Below are 7,810 nucleotides of genomic sequence, written 5' to 3' on the forward strand. Positions count from 1 at the left end.
GTGGTGGGAGGGTTTGTTCATCCACATTTGGTATTCACCTCTTACTCAACTTTCACTATTGTCTCTAAGAAGCTGTGACATGCATAGCAGCCATACCCCAGTAAAACTGTCTCCATAGAAGGGCTAAATTAGATTGAGGGTAACAGACTGGCCTCAAACTCATTGGTGAGTTTATCTACACTAAGTATGTAAAGATGTTTCCTCTTGCTCTTTCCACCCCATGAAATGGGCAGATTAGAATGATTTGTTCCAATGGCAGATATCAAGATACCAAGACCATCCACTGCATCCCAGGTCATTGACAATTTGGCAATTCTGGAAGGGCAGAGTTAGACTGTTGACTTTGTGCAACTCTACCTCATTTGAATTCAAATCATACACAAGTAAAAAAATATTACTATTCACACCAAGATGCCACTGGTCCTCTGGAAATGAAGGATGAACAACAGCAACATCTTCTTTACTGAGCCTTTTTCCTCTGTGGCATACAGATGGGATCATGGATGCTTTGGTCCATGAGTCACAAAGAGTCGGATGTGACTGAATGACTGACCAACACCAAAGGACTTGAGCTGGAAACTAAAAGAAAGTTTTGATTTAGAAAGGAGGATTTTATGTGAGTGTTTTATAAGGGCTTTTCTTTTACATTATTGAGAGAAAAACTAAACCAAACCAAAAAGGATGAGCAGAGTTTCTCTCCTCTGCAGCCTGGAGGATACCCCTGACAGTTATCAGAGCTGATTGGGAAGAAAGTGGCAGGCAAGGCAACAATATGGTTTTGTGAAACACTTACTGTGTGTTAGGCATAGTGCTTAGCTCTGGAGATACAAATGGAAACAAGCAAACAAAAAAGGCAACAAATTTTGTTCAAACTGAAGAAGACAATATTACAAAAAGGAGCTGAAACTCATGAGAAGGGAGGAGGTATAACGGGAAAATTCAGGGTGAGAAAGCAGATGAGTTATGGTAATAGAAGTCTGCTGAATTAGAAAAACAGCCAAGAGTGGAAATAACCCAAATGGAGAGACTAAAAATCCTTAGATAAGTGACCAAAGCATATGAGCAGTTATCAAAAGAAGAATGGGCAAGTAAGGATAATTTTTTTTTAATGCTCTGTCACTAGTAAAAGAAATGTAAATTAAAACCATTCTAAGCCTTCTTGGAATATTGAGCAAAGATGTCAAGAGACAGAAATAGTGTTGGAAAGAAAAATATGTTGGAAGACAGGCATATTTTCTGTGGTGGCTGAGCTATGAACTGGTCCAACAATTCTGGAAAACAATTTGGAAATGATAGTAGAAAATGAATTAAACTGTTCATATCCTGACTTAGCTCTCTATCTCACTATCAGACACTGGCCCCAAAGAGGTCAAAGACAGGAAGAAAAATCCTATGTATATATAAATATACACAATAGTGCTTTTTGTGTTAGCCACCCTTCCCCCAAAAAACAACAACCTACAACAACTCAGTAATAAACAAACTTAGAAACAAAAGTGACTCTTGATTAGAAGATAACTGAATAAATTATAGTTTATAAATGGAATTGAATATTATTGTGCCATATAAAATGTTATAAGGAATTCAGCTATAACCCAAATTTGAGAAGATTTGCAGGAAGTGATGCTGAGTTACAAAATTAGATCCAAGAGAATGACCACAATAATATAAATCTAAAAAACCCTCACAATATTAAAAGCCACCTAAATTCAGAATAAATATAAGAACAATTTATTTCTAGAATATGGAGATATACTTTCCCCCCCCCCCCAGATAAGTGGTGGACTACAGGCATAGGATACTATATACACTTTAATATGTGAGAACTGTAAAGATTTGTTTTATTTAACTGACTATTTTGGTTACATAATTGCAAGAGAAGTTATTGGGAGGTGTCAGAGGTATAAAAAAAATTTTTTTTTTTAAATATAGGAAAGTCCTAATGTTATCTAGAAGATAAATGTAGAGTTCCATCTAGTAGTGAATGGGAATGGGACATTCCAAGAGATTGAAAGGCATAAAGATCTCTAAATAACAAGTGACCTCCCTGGGAGCTCCCTTCCTTTTTCAGAACTCCACAGAAGTAGATCTATGCTTGTGATCCATGGGCCCAACTCTGCTGAGCAAGTAACATGGAGTGGAAACAAAGAAGACAGAAAGTTATATCCCTTTCTTAGACTCCCCTCCTTTCTTTTTCCTTTCCCTTATCCAGAAACTCCCTAATGGATAAGAGTCATAACCCACTGTCAGCAATATAGGTGAGGTGCTCAGGCTTGGTAAATTACATTTATCCTTTCTGTCTGGGGGCAACTAGGTGGCGCAGTGGGTAGAGCACCAGCCTTGAATTCAGGAGGACTCGAGTTCAAATTTGGTCTCAGACACTTAACACTTCCTCTCTGTGTGACCCTGGGCAAGTCACTTAACCCCAGCCACAAAAAAAAAAAAAAAAAAAAGAATTTTAAGTTAAAAAAAATTAAAAAATATATCCTTTCTGGCTACAGTTATTTTATTTTATTTCTTTTTTCTTTACCAGAAGAATCTAAAGACACTTGGAACATGAAATTAGGAGTGTTTCAGTTAGAGTAACACTGAACCATCACATACGTTAGCAGCCCTGAGAGCTGTCTCTTCATGCTCCCAAGAGCCATAATTCTGTCTCTGAGGGGCCCAACCATAGGGGAAGAGGATATGTGCATGGAGGGTTGAGTGACCTCTCTTCCCAGACCTCTGATATCCATTATTGTTGAAAGGGCCAAATAAAGGAATTAGATAACCCATTTCATAAATTATCATAAGGGCAATGCAACAGAATATGTAGAATTTGGAAGTCAGGAAGACCTAAGTTCAGTTAGTCAGTTAATAAGTACTTATTAAATGCCCACTACATGCTAAGCATTGTGCTATGTTCTAGGTATATTAAGAAAGGCAAGACCAATCCTTTTCCTCCAGGAAATTCATCTTCTAATAGAGGAGATAATATACAAATTAACTGTGCACACACAAAATATAGTGTAAATAGAAAAATAATCTTTAAGGAGAAGGGATTTGGGGTTAAAGGGAGGTTGGAGAAAGGCTGCCTGCAAAAGGAGGGATTTAAATAGAATTTTAAAGTAAGTCAAGGAAGTCAGGAGACAGAGGTGCTTCAGACTATAATGGGATCGATGTTAATACCTATGTCACAACATTACTGCAAGCAATCAAATGAAAAAAATAAATGCAAAGTGAGTTACTATTGTAAATTCAGCTGCTATATGACTGAATTATACCAGTTTAACAGATCACCAGGTGCTTCTCAGGACAGCTCCGAAGGGCTTCAGATCTTTACTGAGCCTACATTTCAGGCACAGAACCCTCTGATTCCTGAGCCTGTTTTGCTCCTTGGATTCAGTAATATAACACTGATTTCCAAAATCAAAGGACTTAGAAAAAAGAGTTAAAAGGACCTTTGAGATTATGCAGCCATAGTCCTCAACCTGGAAGAGACATTAGAGTTCATCTAATTCAAAATGTTCACTTTATAGAGAAATAATACATTAGTCAAGTGATGTGACTAGGTTCATAGCCAATATTCTTGCAATTGCAGTATGAATAACAATCAATGAATCAATAAGCCTTTAAAATTTCATTTTTGTTGATAGTTTTTGTTTTATATTATCTTCATTTTCTAATGTCCATTCCCTATGAGTCACCTCTTATAATAAAGAATTAAAAAAAGAGAAAAGAAAGCAGCTTCACGAAACTCACAATCTCTTTAGAATCAAACCTGATAGTATGTGCCATGTTTCATATCCATTGTCTCACACTTCTCCAAAGGAGGAAGATTTGTACATTTTCTCAATTTTTCTTTGGTTCAAGCTTGATTATCATTACATGACATTCAGTTGTTTTTTTTTTTTTGGGGGGGGGTTATTTGCACTGTTAGAACCATTTGTGAATTAGTTTTCCTGATTTTGCTAACTTCACTTTGTACTAGTTTATATAAGTCTTCCCACGCTTCTCTGGATTCTTCATATCCATAATATTTCCACTGTAATAGTCATCTATTATATTCATGTATATTTAAAAAAAACCACTTATTAAGTTCCTACTATATTTTAACAGGAGGAGGGGGATGAATACCAAGCATTCTTACTTGAGCGCAGGCAGATGCAATCTGTGTCTGAGACACATTGGCTATGTGATACTGGGCAAGTCACTTAATCAGTTCTCCAAGACATGTAAATTATAAGTTGTACAACAGCTACTGATCTTCAGTGATAGATGAAGCTCTCCATAACTGTGATCACATAGGTTAAGAAGAAGAGATCCCTCTTCCCATGTATGACCTCCACTTCTCCTATTAATACTCTGACCTACCACTTTCCATCACTTTCTTAAGTTCATCGATAAAAGAAAATTGATCTGATTTGTAGTGGTTTCCTATTTTCAGAATGTAAATACTTACATTGAAAATTTAACAATCAACTGATGTGAGCTTAACTGAGTTGGCTCTAACACATCCCTGTTCTCATTCATGCTACCATAGTAAAATCACTGGTATCCCTTGCCTCTTTCCCTCACCACATCTGGGTCATTTTGAGTTTAAGTGTATTTATTTACAAGAGAAAAGAAAAAATCAATTACTAAAAATTATATAGAAGAAAGTTCATGGAAATGATTCCTACTCCAGCTAACAGAATGGAACATCTAAGCTTATATACATATTGTTTAATTCTACAGGGCTAACTTGACCATGTTGCTTTTTTTGGCCTGGAGCCTATATTTCAGGATCCATCTACCCCAACCAAAGAGATTAAGAAGATTCACTTCTCAGAATCTCCATTTCCTCTTTGCTACTGGACTTAAAAACAGGCAAAAAGAGTGCTTTTGCCTGAACTTCAGCGGACAGTCAATTGAAAAACTTTTTGATTGCTGATGGATTTGGGGTACTCTTTCCTTATTTCTACATAATATCTAAGAAATTTCTTCTTGTTCTCAAAATGAATGTGGGTGGAATCAGAGGGACAGCTCTCATAAAAGATAAGACAGTTGTACTCTTTACCTAGGAAATTCAATCTTACACCCAATTAATAACATTAAGATAAAGATGATTACATGAAAAGTTGCAGCCACCCCCAACCCCTCTGAGAAACACCTTCTAATGAGGAAGAATGCCATATAGTGCAAAGATTCAGCAAATCCAAAGAAAATTAATACTGAGATTTCCATCCTTTAAGTGATTGCACTAATAGAATGAGGCCAGAAGCAAGAATAATTTCCAGTTGAAGTCAGCATTCCAGAAAACAAAAGTTCAAAATCATAGATCTTCTAGCAAGGGACTAAACAAGGAAATGGACAAGGTCGGACTGATAAGGGGTCAGGGATTCTCTGGAAGAGAGAAATGAGCTGCAGATTTGACAAAGTCTGGTCTGAGCTCCAAGTCCAGTTTCTAGTCTCAGAACAGGGTTGCTAAAGAATGTAGCACTAGAAATAAAGTAGGGGATATGGGACTAGGACCCAGACACCCAAGTTTCAATTAATCCTTAGGTAAGCACAAAACATTCAGACCACAGAAAGGGCAGGATCTAAGCCTAATCATCCTAACCAAGAATAAGAAGGAAGCAAAGCCTATCCTTGACATAAAATCTCAATCCTGAGGTTGAAAAATTGAACAAACAGGGAAAACTCACTAAAACAATGAAAAAATTATATAGTCTAAAAGAATCTCAAAATAAATTTCCAGAGGAAAGAAATACCTTCACAATAATTATAAATATATAGAAGACATGAAGAAAGAACTGAAACAAGAAATAAAGGATGAAATTAGTGCATTTGGCAACAGTAAAGAACAGGAGGTAGAAAATTTAACCCACATAGTGGACACACTGAAAACTAGAACAGAGAAAACAAAACAATAAAATGTGGAATATTATTACGAATTCCAAAATCTGAAAGAAAAAAAAAAAAAGAACTAGAAGATGTGAGGCATTTCCTATGGGGGAAAAATGGAAGTAGAAAATGAGGTGAAGAGAGAAAATTTAAGAAGTCCAGGGTTCCCTGAAAACCCAAACCAAACAAAAACCAAATGCTATGTTAAAAGAAATTATAAAAGAACATTTTACCCAATTACTAGAGCCAAAAAGAAAAATGAAAACAGAAAAAATTAATTAGTTTCCTCATGAAAAAATCCCCCAATTAAATGTGCCCAGAAATGTCATAACCAGAATCTGTATCTTCCAAATAAAATAAAAAATATTACAAACAGCCAGTAAGAAAAAAATCAAATACCAAGGAACCACAGTTAGGATCACACAGGATTATGCTATGATTACTTTAAAGAAAAGAAAATCTTGGAATATGATATATCTAGAGGCAAAAGAAAAAGACATAACCAAGAATAACTGGCTGAATAACAGAATTTTTCCCTATAGGGGAAAAAATGGAATAAATGACTGTAAACATTTATGTTGGGAAAATCAGAAATGAAAACATAAGAGACATAAGAAAGCTAAAAAGGAAAATACATTTAAACAAAATGAAAGAACTACATGATGTTCGAATGCTTCACATCTCAATCAGAGCTGAGGAAATTTATAAGCATCTTCAGAATCCCACTGTTTTCAATTGTTAAAGGGGCAGCAATGATTTTATTTTACTTAATTTCTTTTAGAAGAGTAAAGAAAAAAGGTAACCAAATATAATAGGGAAGAAGTAAGTAAGAGGGAGTAACTAGCTATTGCTAATAATTGGGAAATGTCAGAAGAAGGCATTAAAAATGACTGATATTTATATGTCATACTGAAGTTTATAAAGCTTCTCTTCACAAGAGGTTTAAGAGGTAGCTAATTTAAATCTTATTTTATAGAGCAAGAGATTGAGGCTCAGAAAATTTGAGTGGTTTGTCCAAATTGAAATACCTAGTAAATCTTGGAACCAGAATTTGAATCTAGGTCTCCTGTTTCCAAATTCAGTTTCTTTGTACTATACAATGTCAACTGCCAAAGTAACCAATGTTATACAAATCTGATATAGTATTATTTAGTGGGGATGGTTTGTACTGAATTATCATTCTCCTTACTCTCTTATTATCCCTTCATGACCAGGACAGCCCTCTGTGATTATTGGTCAGAGTTAGCAGTACAAAATATAACCAGAAAAAAAAGAAGTTTTATCTGTGTAAAGTTGATGTATCTGGATAAAGATTATATCTGCTACCTTGACTTTTTCCATGTCATGTTCTAAATAGCAAGCTTATAGGGCCCAAAAGAGTAACAATATACATTGGCCAAAAGAAATCACTCAAAAATAAACATACCAGTAACCAAATTCAGAACTATATAGTTATCTTAAGACATCATTTCCATTTTTTGAAAGTCTTCAGTATGATGAGAGACGTAGGAAAATGTCAGGTTTACAGATGGATACCCCTTCACCAAAGCTAGATGTAGCCTTGAGTAACAAATGACAAGGATATAAATTATGAAGATGTTATGCTAAACAGTGAGATACAGTTAGTACAGGATCATAATATTGTGTCAAATCAATAACATTTATTAAGTGCTTGCTATGTGCTAGCACTTTGCTAATCAATGGTGATACAAATTCATGTAGAAAGACAGTTCTTGCCCTCAGTTATTTATATTCTAATAGGGGAAAGCAACACATAAAAAGGGAGCTGAAAAGGGTGGTAGAGATACCTTCTTAAAGGCATGGTGGCAAAGTCAAAATAATGAATGATAGCTAGTCTGGGTCCTTCCAAAATGGGAGGAATTCACCTTTGGGAGAAAGCAGCCAGAAGGGCAAAGGGGAAAAGATCATAAGAACTGGTAGG

The sequence above is a fragment of the Sminthopsis crassicaudata genome, chromosome 4 (assembly GCF_048593235.1).
Source record: "Sminthopsis crassicaudata isolate SCR6 chromosome 4, ASM4859323v1, whole genome shotgun sequence".
In the NCBI taxonomy this organism is placed as follows: domain Eukaryota; kingdom Metazoa; phylum Chordata; class Mammalia; order Dasyuromorphia; family Dasyuridae; genus Sminthopsis; species Sminthopsis crassicaudata.